Below are 20,887 nucleotides of genomic sequence, written 5' to 3' on the forward strand. Positions count from 1 at the left end.
TGGCACAGCAGAATATAAAATGGGATTTGTCATATGGGCTAAATTATATTTTTGAAATAGGAGACTATGTAACATCAAGTGACAGATATGGAAATAGATTCCCCATTGCTCTCACATATTTCTATATCTAGGGGGAATATTGGGATGAAGATGATGAGAGCAAGAAATGTTACCATTCATTTGCTTTCATAATCCAGTTGCTGGCACTGTGTGAAGTAGGCTATTGTTGGAGGTCGTCAGTGGCTCTTCTTTACTCCACTTTGATGTGGCTTTATCAAAGTGACTAGCAGTGAAGATGCTCCTCACAATCATTATGAGCATTTGCATTTGTAAAGCCTGTTTAAATGAACGCTATTGTAAGAAGTGATTGAACAATCCGCTTTTTCGCTTCGGCTGTTGTTTAGTGGCTATGGGTCTGGAACATATGCTCCACTGTGTAAATTATCACTGAAATTTCATTAAACCTTGGGACTCACTTATTTTTACATGACACCAAGCTCTAACTCTCGCAGTTTTTTGAAGGGTATTTTTCTGTGTAGGACCACTGAGCTTCTGAAGTTAGCTGGAGGGTTGCATAAGACTTGGAGTGGTGCAGTGATGTTACTTCCACCAGGAGCTAATAGAATTTGTTTGCAGCAGTGACTCAGGAGGTACAGAGGTAGGCTTATAACTGTATGGTCGCTGGTTCAATCACCATCCCAATCTTCATCTGAGATGGATGGCCTAAGGAAGAATGTGGACTCTTTCCCAGAGTATTTATGGCTACAGAAGTAGATTGAATGAATAATGCAATGTTAAACAACTTTAAGTGTCAAGAAAGTTCCACACAGTATGTTAATATTGACGCCTGAGCCTGTAATACTTTTGCAATGGCTCACATCTGATATCTTAATGGACAGTTGTCACATCAGCAGTTACATATAGCTGTGCCTCTGTGCACAGTTGAAACATTGTTGGATGTATGAATGTTAGACATCCCATGTTGATATTAGAGTGTGTGGATTATCAAGTGTTTGTGAGTACACTTAGTAAATCTCAACTGTAAGATTTTTTTTTTCCTTTGCTGCAGGTAGTTAAATGTGTATTACTCCACTGCCACCTCTGTGTGTTTGATGGCATATTGTGTACATAACTGGAGCTGCACATATACGCTTTTTGTGACCAACGGCATCCAGAATACAGTCACATATGGGCACAATTCTTAGTGTCATTTGCAGTATTGTGCATGGTGACAGAGCTCTCACCTCCCAATGAGGAGATCATGGGTTCAATTCCCGGACTAGACCAACATCACATGCATGTCCTTCCTGCGTGACCTTCCCGTGTAACGGTGGGTTCTATCCATCTTCTCCGGCTTCTCCCACCGTCCAAAGACACTCTAAATTGCCCCTAATGAATGAATGCGAGAGTGAATGGTTGTCTATGTCCCTGTGTTAACCTTGTGACGAGCGGGAAGAAACACAGTAAAATAACTAATCATCAGTCATCGTAGTGTTCAACAGTAATTGAATCCATTACAACTGATGCAACTGATCAACCTTTCAAAAAGCTGGCCATTGGTTAAGTGCCTATTTGCTCAAGACTGAAGAGTAATGTTCCTGTAGTTTTAGGTTCTCCTGAGGTGTGCCCTGCTCTATGAGGTGTGTAATTTGCCAATGCCGCCCACTTCAGTGCTGTGGCTCAGCTTGTGTTTTATTCTCATTTTAGTGGGTTTGATTGAACAGAATAACAGAAATAGGATCCCGAAAAGTCAGTATTTGGGCTGTTTTTGTACACTAACAGACTCCATGAATGTGTATTAATTTCCTATTAGGATTTTGAAAGGATTATCTTCACAAAATGTGAACGCTCACATCTGTATCACTACAGCTGGCATTTCCTTTGTATTTTTTTTATCAATGATCTTATTTCACACATATTCTGCTCTTACTTTTTCTGTCCAGTATTTTCCCCCTGTATCTCCACACCCATCTTTATAGCCAATTTTCTCGTACTTTTTTTTTATTTAATGCAGCCAGCCATAATCACAAACACTCCATCTTATGCAAAATTCATTGGGGCCGGATGTGACGACTTAAAAATAAATATATCACTCTAAAGCTAAAAATAAATGAGTTACATAAAAGACACAGTGTTGTAGCACTTTATCTCCACATTTTAGAGAAGGGTAGCTGCACCTATTTAAATAAACTTATACTACCGATTGTTGCTTATTACTGACAATATACACAGCTGTAGCCAACATCAGAGTGCGTTCAGTGTCCTATAGGGGGAGCCACCCAGTTTTTAATCAACAGCTGTTCTTCAGTAAAACTTTTACAGATTCAAAATATGAGCAACTGTACAATTAAAATTAACATTAATGTTCAGGCCTAAATGTGAGTGATCGGCTTTGACATCAGTGTCTCTTGAAGAGCAAACAGATGGATCCTGTAATGAGAAAGCTTAGATGTGGTAGAAATGGGAAGAGAGACCTCAGGCTCCAAGAGTGTCACTGCTTTATGTCTCAATTAAGCAGAAAATACGGCATTTATGAGATTTCAATTAAACCATTATCTTACTAATGAGGCAAAGCAAGAACATAAGCTGCCAATTATCACCTCATTCCTTTATTTAGGCACACAAAATCTTTGCAATTATTCATTTGGCAATTGTTCAAGCAATATTGTGATATTTTTTCAGTGGTTTCTCTGTAGATATTTTGTGTTCCACTTATAATAGTGACATTGATGGTTGTATATTGCACGACTGTGACAATTCGTGATTGTAGAGCGTAGCAAAAGCCCATAGTTGTGAGTGCAGGCTGCAGCCATAAGCCGCCTGTAACAAGGTCAAGCAGAAAACAATTATAAACGGAAAAAAGCGTTCCAGCTTGTGCAGTGTCCCTCTGACAGTAGCAGTTAAGTCAGCGTGACATACTCTGCACATGTTTGTTGGATGTATAACTTACTCTCCTCATAAATAAATGACTTGCACCATCACGAGCGTCCAAAGCCCCTCTGGCCGTTTGCAGGTCATAGGTTAGAGGCCGCTGCCTGCGCTTGAGCAGATACAGATTTATAGAGGAATTTGTAATTGCAGTTGTAAAAACAGTGTAAAAACAGTTTTCGATAGTTGTGTACTGCATATATCCAGGGCCATGTTATGGGCATGAGGATGGAATATTGGACAATGAGGACGGGGTGGACAAGATGTATAGTTTTGAATAATATTGTGAATGTTGTTTGATATGCCAAATTTGAAATATTGAATATATCGTTTATAGTAAAAAATGCTACAAAAAATGCTAATAAAGAAAGGCATGTTTTAACGTAAAATTTGAGTTGTCACGATAGTCAATTTTAAAACTTGATTTCAAAACTCAAAATAATACTCAATTCTCAATATAGATTTTGATACAAAGATCAGCATAAAATGTTCATATTCATGTCAAGGTTTAAAACAATAGACATTTTCAGCACAAAATAATAGTCGTTTGTATGTTTTTTTTTAACTATTGATACTTCTACTACAAATAAGTATCTAGTTTCAAGACTAGTATGAGTATTGATAGTATCTGACTTTTGATACTTTTGACAACCCAATTTCAAGAGTATAATTTGTGATATTTCTGAACTTTTGTGATTCATTTTACTGGCATTTCACATTTGTTTGATAATTAAACCTCAATTAATACATTTAAAGGCATGTTTCAACACATTTGTTATAAAGTTACTCAAAATATTATCTTGATTGTAATTTTTCTCAATATCGCCCAGCCTTACAATGAAGCAAAAGATCTAATGGTAACTCTCTATCATAAAACTAAACAAGTCTATAATTTCATTCAGAAGATTACAATTACATAAATTGTCAAGGTTTCCATAAATCCCAGTGAGCCGTGGAGAGTGAGCGGTGCAACTATTTGAATAACATACGGTAGACAGGCTTAAATATAAGGCAGGTGATATGGTAAAAGAGGCACATGTAATCAATCAGGCAGTTGCCCTTATGTCACACACCCAATCACAGAGCATGTGGTGAAATGCAGAAATCAGCACCATGGACAGTGACAGCACAATCAGCTCCACAACTCTACCCTTAGCAATTATTTAACATATTTACCATTTACCAACCATTTTACGCCAATATTCACATCCGTTGGTTTACTGTTTTAATTATTAATTTGGCCTTGGTGCTGTTTTTTTGCACTGCTGCCTTAGTGAATGCTGGATGTGCACTGATATAATTTCTCTAGACTCAAACATAACATGCTATAAAGGTTTCTAGTTGACTGCAGTCTGCTTACCCGCACCCCCACTGACCCAGTTTGACACTTCACTTGGTGTAAATTTGTTATTTTGTCTGGCATGCTTTGGAAATCCATCCTGCAGTGAAGGCAATATTCTTTGTATGTATATTTTCCAATAAAAATGTGCGCATTTTCTTTTGTAAACATTAGCTGCCAAGAGTGATTCTCCAAGATCTTCTATTTTTTAATGTTTGTACTATAAAATACTTGAAGTCTGTTTTGTAAGGATTTTGTTAGACTAGTTTCTGGATTTACTTGATAAATTCAAACTGTTTATGTCATTTGAAAACGTACTATTTGTTTGTATGGGTTTTCAAAGTGCACTATCATGTAGTAAAAAATAAAAAGAGTCACGTTGATGTAGCTCATTCGATCTCTCAAAGCCATTTATCAAGGAACCAAACACTTACACATTCAATGACAAATGTTCCCAGGCGATGAAGGCAAGTTAAAGTGCCCAAGGACACAACAGCTCTCTGCTTTTGCCATATACTCTAGTTTTCCGGCAGTAAGTATTAATATCTGATAAATAAAACATCTTTGTTAATCTTTTTTTAATGAAGATTTTTGGCAGGTTATTTAAACGATTCAATGTTGCAGTGTTTGAAAGAGTGTTGTTACATTCACCAGATTAACACTGTCAGCTTTATTTTGGCAGCACTGTGCTTCATGTGACATCTATGAGAACGCATTTGTTTAAAAAAGTGTGGTGACTTCAAGAGCTTTGATCTCATTGGAGCTGCTGCAGAACATGGTGCTGTCTATTTCTCTGTAAAATATAGTTTCATTATCGCACACCTTTCTGTCCGTTTTTGTAAATTCATGAAGGTTCCTGGGTTAAAGTTGTAGTATTGTGGTTTTTATCTTCACGTGTAATCAGGAATGTAATGTGCAAGAACAGTCCATGTTATTTGCTGAATACACCGTGATTATAGGTAGGACCGGTGATTGGTGATTGGCCGCGTGTTCTCTCATGTCGATATGTTAATGATTGTGTCACAACTCGTCACAACAAGGCGTGTGTGTTATTGTGTGGATATAAATCAATAGAAGAGGATTTGCTGTCATGACTTGAGAATTAAAAAAACACAGAGAAAAATGACAGAAATGTTACAATTCAAAACAGCGCATCAGGTTACTGAATGTTAATAACCACTTCGTCATGCTGCGGTCTTAAAAAGTCTTATGTTCTTGTCTCTTTGTCTATAGAAGCTCCTCCCTATATTCTGTGCGTCATGTTGGCTCAACCTGGTCATTAGCTCAAGAGAGGTGGCATCTTAAATCAGACAGCTTTATTCCCCACAAATGTCACCTTCAGTATGCTCCTCACAAAGAAACAAGCTAGACTGGCTTACACGCTACAATCATGCATTGACTTTATATAAAGAATTATGACACACACTTTCCTCCATCAAGTGGACCACGAGGACTGTGCGGCTGCAATTTTGTGAGATGAGCTGTCTTTATTGCTTGAACTTGGAATGATCTTTTAATAGACATGACTTCCTTCAGAACAATGGGGGAAATGGATAGAAGAACCCAGTGGGGATCTTCCCTCCGCTGAAATGCATTTTTGCGCACACAGAGTGATGACGAGTGTGAAGGGTCTTTGAAGATCAGTTGTAGCATAAAGGCTCAGATCCTAAGCTGTGGAGAAACAGAGGATTGTGCCGTGTTCAATGGGCCACATAGACAGAGAGTGTTGGCAGATTCATTTAGCTCTTTAGAGACACACTTTTTATGACACATCCTATGATACAATGTTACCACAGAAACTAAAGACACATGATGGGAAATAACTTGTTACAAATGCTACAATTATATAATTATTGTTGTATGGAGCCTTCCAGGAGTGATGTGCTAAGAACTGGCACTAATTTAAGCATTATTCTATCCCATTAACTTTAATGACACAGTGGTTGTTGTTGTTTATATGTTCATTACAATAGACTCAATAGTCAATATCTAATTTCCAGATCAATTTTCTCGAGGTTCACTAAGTGAGTGTCTGCGTGATGTCACGCAGGCACTATATGTCCTATATGACCTCCTGTCCGGTACCTGTGCCTAAGACACAGCGCGCCAAAGACCTCAACAGCTTCAGGCCAGTGGCTCTCACGTCCCACCTGATGAAGACACTGGAGCGGCTGGTCCTGGACCACCTCCGCTCCACCGTGAGCTCAGCCATGGACCCGCTGCAGTTTGCATATCGGCCTGGCATCGGAGTGGAGGACGCCGTCATCTCCCTGCTGCACCGCTCTCTCTCTCACCTGGAAAAGCCTTGCAGCTCTGTGAGGATCCTGTTCTTCGATCTTTCCAGCGCCTTCAACACCATCCAGCCGCTGCTCCTGAGGGACAAGCTGGAGACGGCTGGTTTGGATTATGACCTGGCAGAGTGGATCCTGGACTACCTCACAGACCGACCCCAGTTTGTGAGAGCACGGGACTGTGTGTCTGACACTCGGACCTGCAGTGTGGGGGCGCCCCAGGGCACTGTCCTCGCGCCCTTTCTCTTCACCCTTTACACTGCAGACTTCAGACATGACACGGACAGCTGTGTCCTGCAGAAGTTCTCTGATGACTCTGCCATCATTGGACTCATCACGGACGACGATGATGCGGAGTACAGAGGACTGGCGCAGGACTTTGTGGACTGGTGTCAGCGGAACCACCTCCTCATCAACGCGGGGAAGACCAAGGAGATGGTGGTGGATTTCCGCAGACGCCACCCCACTGCCCCCTCACCAGTGAACATCCAGGGAAGGGACATTGAGAGCGTGGACTCATACAAGTACCTGGGTGTTCATCTGAACCACAAACTGGATTGGACTCACATAACACAGACGCACTGCACAGGAAGAGCCAGAGTCGGCTCTACCTCCTGAGGAGACTCAAGTCTTTTGGAGTGACAGGGCCACTCCTGAAGACCTTCTACGACTCTGTGGTGGCATCAGCTCCTGTACGGTGTGGCCTGTTGGAGCAGCAGCATCACAGAGAGGGAGAGGAAGAGACTGGACAAAGTCATCAAGAAGTCCAGCTCCGTCCTGGGCTGTGCTCTGGACTCGGTGCAGGAGGTGGGGGACAGAAGGGTCCTGGCTAGATTCACATCTATGCTGGACCATGAGTGTCACCCCCTGCAGGACACTGTCCACTCTGGAGAGCAGCTTCATTGAGAGACTGATCCACCCTCGCTGTGTGAAGAAGAGGTTTCGTAGGTCTTTCCTTCCTGCTGCTGTCAGACTTTATAACAAACACTGTTAGTCCTAAACACTCGCAATACTGACCTAACCAATGTGCAATTCCGTCATATGTGCAATTACTGTTGTGATTCATGTGCAATTACTGTGAAAATCATGTGCAATCCATGTGCCGTCGTGACACATATTCATGTGCAATTACTGTTGTGATCACATGCAATGGTATTTATGTATTTATTTATTTATTTGTCTATGGGAGTTTTTATTTATTTATAGGAGATCTTCTACTGAAAGTGTTTTTTCAGACTTCCTATAAGTGATCTGTTCTTTTCTTCTGTATCTACCTCTGTATCTTCCTGCGTTGCACCAATGAAATTTCCCCATGTGGGACAATAAAGGATTATCTTATCTTACTTTTTCCCCATTTGTTGTTGTTATTGTTGTTGTTTTATGGCGGTTGGCATCCAAGTGTTGCATTACCGCCAGACTTTATTCCTCAGACTTTGTCGTAGTCCTCAGACTCTGTCGTAGTCCGTAAAAGTTCTCCTTCCATTGCTTTGGTGTTACAAAGCCCATGAGGTCATGATATGTCGTAGAATAGTTGTTGTTGTTTCAGAGACCGACCGGCTTTATTCCAGGGAGACTCCTCTTCATCTTCCTCTCCTCCCTTGACGCTCGGTGCCTCCACCGCACAGCTCCATTCTTTAGGCTTCACCCTATAGGCTTTAATATGTCCACTGACGTCGCTGCTTGGCAGCCGTGCGTCTACGAGACTGGGCGAGGACAGGAGATCACCCCCACCCCCATCTCGTCACTCTGATCACTCTGACTCCCCAAAAGCAGACCCCCATCACTCCGACTCCCACTTAGCGCCTCCAGCCCGTTTTCTATATCTGCCCAATCAAGCTCCTCTGTTCCAAGGAATCTCCCTGCAGCTCCAGCAATGATCCTGATCCTTTCAGTTCTGCTTTGAGTCTGAGCAGCACAGTTTACAACATCCACCATAAAGAGTACAAAATCCTCTCTATCCACAACCAGGGTATTCTCATTAATTCTGGAACCTGCACACTTGGGACCTCCACTCTTGAAACCTTCACACTTCTTGGGAGCCACGCTGGCCTCTCTCATTTCGCCCTGGCTGGGAGCAGCACTGGCTCCTCTCTCTGTATTTACTCTAAACTCGTTACTTGAAACTTTCTTGACTGCATCTGCATAGGATATACCTTGAGAGACCTTTATTTTATGCACCTCAGCAGCTCTTTTGCTAAACCTGCATCCCCCGTAGGCAGAGCTATGTTCTTCCCCACAGTTACAGCACTTCAGTTTTGCTCCCACGTCACACTTCCCATACTCGTGATCTCCTGCACATTTACCACATCTTTGCCTCCCTCTACAGACCGCTGCAATATGCCCAAAGCGCTGCCACTTAAAGCAACGCAGGAGCGGTGGAACATATGGCCTAACGTCATGGCACATGAACCCAATGAACACCTTACCAGGCAGGCACCTCCCTTCAAGTGTTACCATTACCGACAAGCTGTCACATCTTACCCCAGACCGGGTCACCTTCAACCGCCTAGCGTCCACCACCTTAGCTCCAGTCAAATTCTCCTTAACTTCATCCACAGACGTCGCCGTAGGGACACCTACGATAACTCCTCTGACCGTGTTTCTTTCAGCATCAGACACAAGAATGTCCTTTCCACCCAGACGTTTAGTTCCAATCGCCTTCCGTTGCTGAGCCGCGTCCTTGCACACGACCAGCAGCGAGCCATCTCTAAGGACACTCGCACTCTTGATCACTCCCACAGCTACAGTTAGGCTCTTTGACAATGCCACTGAATTCCATTCCTTAAAGGATGCACTATCGGGCATTATGAGTGTCCGACAGAGTCTGAGGACTACGAAAAGTCTGAGGAATAAAGTCTGGCGGTAATGCAACACTCGGATGCCAACCGCCATAAAACAACAACAACAACAACAACAACAACAACAACAACAACAACAACAGTGTCTGCGGAATTCTTTAGGCTTTATTCTTTAGGCTTTATTCTTTAGGCTTTATTCTTTAGGCTTTATTCTTTAGGCTTTATTCTTTAGAATTTTGTGACAGAGCCAGTCGAGTGAGAGAGAGAGAGAGAGAGAGAGGGGGGGGGGGAGGGGGAGAGAGAGGGAGGGAGAGAGAGGGGGGAGAGGGAGAGAGACGCAGACACTCCAGCAGTGGCTTCAGCCATTGCAGATTTTCTAGTTGATGTTGGATTTGTTTTGCTTGATGATTTTGTCTGTTGTGGCCTGTACTTTTGTCTGTACTTTTGGTGCATTACTGTCCAGGAAAACGTTTGATATAAGAAATGCTTATTACAAAGTCATTAGCCTTTCATGCTAATTTCTGCACTAATTGCAACGTCAATAAACTAAGCTAAACACTTGCAACACGTGCATGCGGAAATGTTTTCTAATGAGGCTCTAGTTACTTGTGTGTGGTCGAGTCACTGTCATTCGCCAAACAGCCCTTGTTTTACACAGTTAAGGACACTAATTATCCCATTGAAAATGAATCAGTTCTGTTTACATACACTGGAAGACTCTATAGCACAGGGTAGAATGGTGGAATGTTTGTTAGACCGGTTCCATCTGTGAATTCAGCCTTTTTGGAAAATAATAGCTCAGAAACCCACACAAGGAAAGCTTCATTCATCAACGGCAGCTGTTATTTTGTAGCGCACAACTTATCACATAAAGCGTTCTATAAAAAGTCTTTAAAAAGACTTGATTTCAGTACTGTCAGTCAGTAAAACTTATGTTCCAAATATACAACCGTGGGTTTGTTAAACTGTGTAGCTGCACAAACATGCAAAAACATTGGTAGAATAAATTGTAATATTACCGCTTGAACTTCACATCTTAGTGGAAGGGCAAGAAAGTGTTTGTATTGTGTGTGAAGAAAGATGGACAAAGTATGGTTGTACAGTGCACTCAAGTCTTGTGTTTAATGCATAAAAATGAATAGTTAACCATTTTTGGCAGATGCTATAAAAAGGTGTGAAATACATGACAGAGAAGGTTTATTAATAGAAACGATTAAATTGCCTCGCGACTGTGCACATGTGAAAAACAATCTAGCAAGATTTTATCTGTCATCTTTACATTTGGCCTGGGCATGGAATAAAAGGCTTAAGTTATGTATCTTTGAGCTGCTGCTGTTAATAGACACCTACACAGAGAGACTTGTAGCAATTAACTAACTCATTTTGTCCTTCAGAAATTAATTGTCTGTATTTTTAAATTCACGTAGCTTGATGCATTTCCTATTAATATTAATAAGGTTAAGGTAAATGATTGTGGCCTTGTGTACTGGGTTGTGCACATTTTCAGTGTCAGAGTGCGTGAATATGTGGCTGTATGGGGCCGGCTGTAAATTGGATATTGGGACATGGATAATAAAAGTGAACTGCATGGTCACAAACAGCTTTTTGTCCTCTCTAAGTACAGTACCTTCCTTGTTGCCACAATCTTTGGTGTGATCTTTCTGTCAGTACGTCTAGATTATGCCCAGTCCAGCCAGTCCTCGCTCTCCATCACATTTCACACTTTTAAAACTGTCATTACAGCTCCAGCCCTGAAGGAATGGCTGCCATTTTATGTGGCGTTTATAGCACTGCTCCACTTTCGCTCCTAAAGTGGATTTTTTTTTTTCCTAAAGTAAATCTAAAATTATCTTGGCACTCTCCTCCTATAAATCATTTTCACATGGCGCCAGTTTAAATGTCTGTCGGTGCTGTCATCAAAAGTAAGAATTTTAGTCTTGCATCCCAAAGTGTGTTGCATAATGTTTATATTTGAATCAAAATGAGAATTGAAATCCTCTCACAGTATTAAGAGTCACACTCTTTTTGTAGCCCCAGGGAAAACTTACAATGTTCGGGAAATCCCCCCTCCGCTTTTCATCTGCAGTGGACAGCTTTATGGCGTATTAAAGCTGCAGTGTAAAAGTGCAACCTCAGCCAAAAACCTTTTGACAAGTGACGGGGGAAATTAAATATATCATCTGTTAATGGGTGGAGAGTGTGGATTAGTAGTGAACACTTTGTCCTCAAAGTTGATGTTGAAGGAACACTGTTTGTCCTTTCATCTAGTCACTCTTTATTCCTACTCCTTTTACAATTACCACGACTTCTTAAGGCTTATGCATGATTTTGCATGAAAATGAAAAAATATTCAATTGCGTTTTTTCTGAGATTGTGATTAGATTTATGTCTGTTCAAGCTTCACATTTTAAACATATACATGGTTTGCAGTTTTTATGGAGAATAAGGCAGTATATTTTGTTGTTTGCACTCTGTGATGTATACATAGTCTTGGTCCCGTTCTCTTGTTCAAATAGGCCCTTGAAAACAGAATGGTATAGTGACGATTGTTGACGCATGTTTACATTGAACAACTCAATATGTTGAAGAAGCTTGCGTCAGAATACATGGATTATTTGGATATACTGCTGGACACATGCAATAAGGTCCAGATAAATTACAATTAAAACAGACTTAACACAGACGGTGTATGTAGAGTACAAATATAAGGCTACAAAACTCAATATGGTTGACATCCTGTGTTGACCTCCATCTGAGGCTTAAGAAAATGTATGTTAAATACAACATTTTATAAAGAAGTATCTTCTTTATGTCTTGCATTCCATTCAAAGATACATTTCTGTACATTTAGAAAGGTTGGTTCCTCCCTCTTGTGTCTTGAGTGGGGAATAACAGACTGCAGCAGAACATCAAGAGGATTATAAACTCCATGAAGCTGGGATTTAGACATTTGCTCTGTGCTCGTGCCTTTCAGCCCTATTCCAAATGCTAAAGAAGGTGCACTATTTCCTGGAGATAAAAAAAATGTAGGCATAGCATTTAAATATGGTTAAAAGGTTTCTTAGAGACTGAATAAACGAGAGTAAAAATAGAGTGCTGGGCAGCACCATAGTGATAAATGTGTGTCCATTTCTCTGTGGGACTGTTGGCAGGTGCTGTGTGCGGAGTCTTGCCAACAACCTTATGTAATGGAGCTTTATCCCTGTCTGTCGGAAGGTGAGGAGTAAACCACACTTCATCTGTTTCCGAGCCGGCGCAGCGAGCAGGAGATCATTACTGCAGAGAACATGAATGGCTCATGCCGACTCAGCACTTCATTTTCAGCTCTCACTAACTTTCAGTCTGGTCTCATAGTTAATAAATCGGGGGTGACTAAATGTTGGCGAGCTCTAAAGGGAACACTCAGAGATGGGAGTGATTGGATCTTATTATTGTGTTCAACAAATACTGCAGTGGAAACTATGAACTGATGAAAGTCATATTAATTTAATTTAGTTATTTTTCTTACTTAAAAAGATACACAAATGGTAAATCAAATTTATACAGCTCTTTTCTACCTTCAATGCACTCAAAGCACAGCTTACTTTACTTCAAGGAAGCACTCACCCGCTCGCACATACGTTCATACACCAGTGTGTACAGACATTAGGGGTGAGACTCAGTGTCTCGCCCAAGGACACAACAACAGAATTGGCTTGTTGGAACTGAGCCCCAACCACCAACCCTGGGCCAGTGGATGCACACTCAAAACTGACTGAGCTGCTTCATTTCCAATTGCTCGGTCAATAGAGCGTTCCAGCCGCGATGTGTTTAGAACATATGTGCATGCAGCCTGGTGCTTGCCAGAACATTCACATTAATTTGAATGGGACAGCAAATAAAAACTAATTGTCTTGTGTTTGTAGACAACGCAGGCATGTGGTCGCTGTTTATATGTACATGTTAACTCCCCCATTGAAATTGTATTAGTGTTTGCTCCTGGAATAGTACTGGACTTAAAGAATGCAGCATTTTGTTTACACACACTAGTCACAAGTCTCTATTGCAGGGCAATTCAGTTATATTTTCCATGGGACCAGATTTTTCGGAGGACTATTGTCTGGGGGCAGGACTACAAAACTACTCCACAATTTTATTATTAAATCCAATATCCACAAACAACTCACCTTGGTACTATTCAGCAGAAATCTATTGAAGTAAAAGAATAGAAGAATATTGCTCTGTCCCATAAAAACGGGACCAAAGCAGGACTTAGCAAAGACCAACTCAGTGTCAATCAATAATCAAATCATTGAAGCAGATATTGTAGATTACATCAGGTTTAAACAACATCTTGAGCAGAACTAGACCACAGAACCTGAACCAGGACTGTACGGTATAATAAATATATGAATATAAATGTCATTACAACATCTGATTCAGTTGATATTAAAAGCATTTTACAGTTTTACTGAATAACAGAGCAAACCTAGTGGACTAAAGCCAAACTCATCTCTCCTTCACATATTTATCCCCAAGTTTACACCCAAATCGTAATTTATAATTTCCCTCGACATCTATTACTGACTGTGACTGAAAATCACCCTCACCTTTAAAATGATATTAAAACACATGACAAAATAGGGACCCAGAAACCTAGCATTTTGTATAACTGTTCAACGTTAAGAGTTCTTCCATGAACCAGGTCATGGGCAGCGTCAGTAATGGCACAGTGCTGTTGTTGTAGATGGACTCTTGTACTTGTTGACCACCAGAAAAAGGTCATGTTCCATTGGATTGATTGAAAAAGGCGTTCCACTTCCCTGGCGGTCACCACAGCAAATACAGCCTGCCATTACTTTTCTCTCTTGAAGCCTTTCTACACTGTCTCTTTAAAATAACTTTGTATGCTTTTATTTGTTTGAATTGTGGTTTTATATTGAATTGTGATTGTAATGCTTTTCATACAAATTGTGCTCTACAAATACATTTGATTTATTGATTTATCTTGGCTTTGACACAAAACATGCAAGCCTGTGAGCTTAGGGACAGGATTATATTAGTTTGTGTGTCTCATGTCTATGTATGACTGCTCGCTGTAGGTATATAGAGGGTCAGGTGTTGGGCTGTTGCTGCTGTAACGGCTGCCACTGCGGGCTGACAAAGACAGGCGAGACCACAGAGGCTGCAAATGAGACAGGCTATTTGAGGAAACCATACTCTGCAGCTCTGTACCACAGGTGCACAAAACCACACTGTCATTTTAGGCCCCTTCACCTAGGGCTGGGCTATACGGTGATGAAAATTGAATCGTGATCTCATCCTTGTGACTATTGCAATTTTGATTATATTGTCAACTTATTTAACGTTGTTTGTTTGCTCAAACACACCCACCCATTTCACCTAATGATTGGACTTGGCTCTGAGAGAGTGACAGTTGGATTTAGCCATTCACAGTGAAGTGTGAACTTTCAGAAGAGGGGGATGATTTCATTTACCTCTTAAAGGCAATTGAAAGATTCAAGATCGTGAAGGGCTCGACAATTATTTAGGCAATTAGTCAAGTGTTGAAACAAGTGTTAAATTTATTAGTTGAGGTTTAATGGTGCTTATAAAAAGTAATCTCAAAAGTGCAGAAATATCACATAATATCTTGAATTAATGTACATTTCTAATTTGTATTATTTATCAGATTTGATTGTAGTATTTTTTACTATAAACAATGTACTTGATATCAAAATTCTGCATATCTTCCAAACAACATTTACAATATTATCTACATTTCAAATATATTGTCCATCGATAATCGGGACAAAATCAAAATTGTGATGTAGCTGCAAGAAAACTGTGATATTGCCCACTACATTCACCCGCTCATAAGCATGCAAGTAAGCCAGCATATTTATATGAAGTTGATTTAATGTAGTTATGTCTGCGTGTATACAGCATGTGCACTCACACATCAATACACAACTGGGAACTGGGATTCTCAAAACACACAAACAATCAGTTATTGAAACCAAATTTGCTTGTTGGTATGAAGACACGGTCCCCATGGAATAGTTGAAATTGATCAAATAGCGCTACAGAGTGTGGTGGGAATAGGTGGACAAAAAGCAATTAAAGTGGCAGTCAGATGGTTGCAGCGCAGCAGAGCATCGGCTTGAGTAAGTCCCTAGTTTAATTACGCTTAGCCGTCACCATGAGAGGTGTCATCACCAACACAAAAATGAGAACATGTGGTCAGACTTTATGTTAATGAGCTATTTGACTGCACTGCCACCCATGTGCGAAAGTGTCAATATTCATGAAAATGAATATGAATATTTGAATATATTTCTAGACCAGACCAACCAGCCAATGTGAGGGTCATATTTAAAGACAAAGACATAATAAAAATATTCAGTTTTTTCTTGTGTTTTTGTGTGCTATCATATTTTCTTCTTTTTTAGAGCGATGTGATAATATATATATATAAAAAAAAAAACGTAATTGAATTATTTTTTACATTTCTTTTCTCCTGTTGCCTCTCGCCAAAACATCATGCCCACTGCATTACTCATTTATTAAAGGGGTCTTATTATCAGATCAAGAACATATAGTCCTCAGTCATAACACTGTTTTAAGATTTTTGGCATGCACCAATTTATTTCTTATTAAGTGGAAGTGTTCTTCCAGGAAAGATCACTGAATTTGTCCAGTTCTAGTTTGATCCTTTAAATAGATTGTTAAACTGTAAAAGTGCATTTCACAGCTCACTCCTGTTTAGCTCGTCCTCTCATGACCTTCTACGAGAATTTAAAGAGCAATATTTTTACATAGATGCAAAGCCATGTTAAAGACAAGGGCAGTGTTTGATGTAATTTTTGGCTTTATACCTTAAATACTCCAGCACCTGGAATGATCACTCTGTAATTTCTACAGCAAATGGAGCTACCACTTTCCCCTGGATCCCCAGATCAATCGCTGTTGCCTTGTGACAACTGTAGGTTTTATAAGAGCATGTCTGTGGGCTGAGAGAAGGAAACCAAAGGTGGACAGCTCAGAGGCAGGTGGTGGAAAGGTGCTCAAGTGCTTCATGCAAAGAGAGAAAGTTACATTTACAGTGAAACAAACGCAGGCTGAAAGCTTATGGCAGTAACGAGGCACTAAATATAAAGATGGCTATCAGCAAAGAGAATGGAGTGAATAGGCGCTATTGTAAAGCATGGGGTTAGAAAGAGATCCTGAGCACTGCAGTTCAGTCCAAAAGAGATGAAAATATGTCAAAAAGGAAGAGTGAAACCCGGTAATGAATGAGAGGCTGAAAAAGGCGCACTGTGAAACTACAGACTGACACTGAGGTTTCACTGGCTCGGAGCCTTTGCCAGCTCTCTGCCTTATCAGGGCATTCCAGATACACAGGAAAAATCATGTACTCACAATGCACTTTGGCTTTTACCAAACCCAGCTGCAGTGGCTCTTCATCTTGGCTTTAAAAGTGTGTTTTATCAGGTCGAGGCTTTATCAGATGCTAATCAAAATTAGCAGCAAGTGTCAATACTAAAATAATCACTTGAACAGGACTAAATTTGACCTTTCCTTAAAAATTTTAGAATGATCTTGATCATGATCCGAGTTAGTATAAAGCCACACTGTTTAATACAGAAATTATTATTATTTTGTATTAAAATGGCAGTCTTATGTCTAAACCTTGTCCCACCTCTGACAATTGACTGCATTTACTCCCTTCTCTTTCACCCCCACTTCACACTCAACTGTCCTGTCTAATAAAGCCTACAGCCTACAGAAACAAAGAAACTGGTTCAGAGAATGAAGTATGTTCCTTAGTATGAAAATAGAGTTTGAAATCATAGTGTCGTGACAACACTAATCAGGTCACACGATAAATGACTCTATATTACACAGAATCAACTTGTTTCATGTCTCAAACACTCGCCTATGTTAGAGTAATTCCACATATTTAGACTATTCCTCTTGAGAACACAATAATATTGCTTCACTTCACAGTAACCGGTGCCCACTGCTGTTTTGCTTGACATACATGTGTTTTTGATAGAAGTTATTTTTGTAGAGCTTGATGGACGTGTGCACCAGTTGTTGTGACTCAGCTACTCGTCTCAGGGCTGAGAGAGCAGGGTTTCAGTGTTAATGAAGGGCCTAAAATGACTCCGTGAGAGGCTAGTCAAACAGTTCACTTTCACGCTCCAGTTGTAAATATTGAGATAAAGGTATGTTTTATTATGTGTGACCCTAACTGATGAGCCCGTGATGAGTTTGCAAATCCATTTCCTCATCTGATAGGTACAAGCCGGCAGACTATGTGTCATTTCAAGTCGACCTGGGCTTGAAAAATCAACATGAAGGCATTGCAAATAATTTTTGATTTTGGATCCAGAGCATTGGGGTATAATGGATAGAAAAAACACGAGGTAATGAGAGGAATACCTTTGCACCTCTCTGAGGAAATTACAATCAGATTAAGATAGAAGAATAAACAGAGTCAAGTGAATAATCTCTCAAGGAGAATCATAATTCATGTGTAACTACGTCTGTACATCTTATGCATTATGAACAATGTTATTCTCTGCTTCTAAAACCAGTGGGTTTTCTGTTGGTGTCATGCTGTTGCAATTTTAGTAAAGTCAGCCATTTATCAGGCCTGTTGGCTGTCCATCTGTTAGATTAACTTCATGTCTGGTGGATGCCATACACAGGTTTCATGATGAGTAGACTTCAATGTGAACATTAGTGACACTCCTTTGAATGTAGAATAGACTCATGTTAATTAACGTCACAAGGAACTGTTTTACGTAACTATTCATTTATATAAATCTTGACCCAAAGGGGCAATTCCTAGTCTCCAAAGTCTCTAGCCGAGTCCTCGTGTCATGTTGCCTTCAGCGGAAATGTTAGAAAAAATAGTTTGTAGGTGATTTATGTCAAATAAGAACTAAATAAATTAGTATTTGTTTTATTGCAAAATAGAATTATATTTCCTGTACATAAAAAGCAATTGGTAACACTTAGACAATTATTAGCATTTTTAGATGGCTTATAATACCACATATGTTAATAAGGCATTAACCATAAACTATGTACAAAATTTTGTTCAGTGTGAATAAGCTGCTTATAAAGCTGTTTTCAAAAACCAAGCGATAAATGTAAGTATATGTCTTAAAAGTGCCTATAAACAAATAACTAGTACTTAGTAATGAATTATACGTTTTTTACAAAGGATTTATTTTAAAGTGCGAATCATGAGCTGTTCGTCACACATGGTGCAGGTACTGGACTTTAAAAGTGAACGTAGTGGATTGTCTGCACATGAGCACTGCTGTGGCTCGCAGTTCAGTGATAACTCCCACTCCAACGACACACATTTGAGTAAATATGGATCTGCTGACCTCAAATGTAAATGTAGGTCAATTCGATCCTACCATATATAATACGTTTAATATAAATATTCATAATATAGTGATTTATTTTTGTAACGCCCAAAATCACAACAACAGTTTCCTCTGAGGGCGACACTGAAAAATGAATCAAGTTTATATATATATATATATATATATATATATATATATATATATATATATATATATATATATATATATACATCCTATTTTCCCCCTCCATCCCTTGTTGGGAAATGTGAGGTTTTGTCTATAGGAGTTTAAGATAAGAGTGTTTTTTAAACTTCCTATAATCTGTTATCTGTCTTTTTCCTCTGTATCTACCTGCGTTGTATCAATGAAATTTCCCCATGTGTGGACAATAAAGGATTATCCTATCTTATCTTATCTTATAATATATATATATAACGTGTCTCATATAACGTGTGTTATTTCCCTTTCCTTTTAGCGGCTTCTCCAACTCTGTAGCTTTTAATTACAAAACATTTGTATATTTTGACTGCGGGAGATTTTTCTTGCTGAAGTAATGATGCATACACACAGGCCATTTACTGTAACATTCACTTCCTCGTTGTCCAATTAAAGGGCATGGCTCAAATCCCCACAGAGCAAAAACAAACAACTGCAAAATGTTCATTATTTATAAAGGAGGTCAGGATTCTGCTGGTGAGATTTTTGTCTGAATTAAATGGAAAAAGCATTATTTATTAAACTAATATGCTTCCAGATCAATGCGGTCCTCTTCTTTTCAGAATCAGTTTTACAAATGTACTTGTTGGTTGGCACCATATGAGTCACAGCCAATATATAAAAGATAAGCACTGTGTTAAAGAGTGAAAGAAAAACAGGACGTCCTGCTTTAGTCCTGCTTTCCATTATCGTTTGTGGTTGAACAAGCCATTGACCTTGTCCCTTCAATTAGAGTCCACAACAGTGGCACATGGGAAGACACTATTAATAATATCGATGGCTGGGGTGAAGTCAAAGGGAACACATTTGTTCACCCTGTGATGAGTCTTTTCTCAAAGCTACCTTGGAAGCAGTGGCGGCTGGTGGTACAAATTATAGGGGGGGGGCTATTTGACATGACCGCGCGCACGTGTCTGTGTCTCTAGCGTAAAAAGTGTAGCTCCATGGCGTAACTACTACGTTCAAAAGGGCGCTTTCTGGAGCGCCCATCAGTCGCTATTTTCCTATAGAGAAAGCCATAGTGACGTAGTCACTTTTGATTGTGATTTGATTTGATTTGGCTAAAAATCCCCATTGATTTTCTATGGGGCTCTGAGGCGCTTTTCAAACCGCCCCACGGCTACGTAGAAAAGTGGGCAGGCTGCGCCAGGCAGCAGTGCACAGTTTCATCACATCATCATTTTATAGCATTACAACCTCAACATTTTACTCTTACTTTAGCTGGCTGGACCACATTAAAATGCACCAGAAGACCCAAAAAAGGTCTGAAAATCTCTAGGGGAGGGCCCCCAGACCCCCCCCTGTTCATTAATTTAAACTGCTAATGTGGCTGTAGACCCTTAACGCCCACAAATATGCCCAAAAACATATCTGGGACGTGTGTTATTTGTTCAGGGAGTAGAGGTGATGTCAGCGGAATACCAAGTTGCATTGTGGGATTTAAGTTAGCAATATTTGAGTTTGTGAGGTGTTGAGAATAAACTAACTGGCAAACGGATGCCCTGGCGTTTTGGTGCGCTTTGTTTGCGTTGAAGAAAGTTCCCATATGTGAATTGTTTACTGACAATGGCAATAAAACTGATTCTGATGACGTGGTGAGGGGCCCCCAAAAAAAATTTCGCTTAGGGCCCCCTGAAGGCTTGGGCCGGCCCTGGGTGTAAATGTTAAGCTTATTATCTTTCATTCAGACATATTATGCGCGGGGCAGAGCTCTCTTCGCCTCCAGCCTGAGCGAACTAACTTGACAGAATCGTGTTGTTTCAAACAGCAGCATTAACCGTCTCTTTGTAAGAGAAGTTCAATACCTGGAAAGTGTTGTTGAGTTTGCAGTTTCTTTACATCGTCAAGAAGTTTCTTCTTTCGTTTTTCGGCACCAGGAGATATATTCTTCTGGACATGAGGACCACGTTCTGTTGTGTTTATGTTTTGCTCTCGTTCTGCTCGCGC

The 20,887-nt window shown here is 40.1% G+C and overlaps 1 protein-coding gene across 14 annotated transcripts in view; it reads left to right on the forward strand.

Moving 5' to 3' along the window:
- trpm3 (transient receptor potential cation channel, subfamily M, member 3) overlaps positions 1–20,887 on the forward strand; it is a 105,009-nt gene that overhangs the window by 10,992 nt on the left and 73,130 nt on the right. The window lies entirely within an intron of this gene.

The sequence above is a fragment of the Eucyclogobius newberryi genome, unplaced genomic scaffold, assembly GCF_026437365.1.
Source record: "Eucyclogobius newberryi isolate DKJ021-1_F unplaced genomic scaffold, fEucNew1.0.hap1 SCAF_6, whole genome shotgun sequence".
In the NCBI taxonomy this organism is placed as follows: Eukaryota; Metazoa; Chordata; class Actinopteri; order Gobiiformes; family Gobiidae; genus Eucyclogobius; species Eucyclogobius newberryi.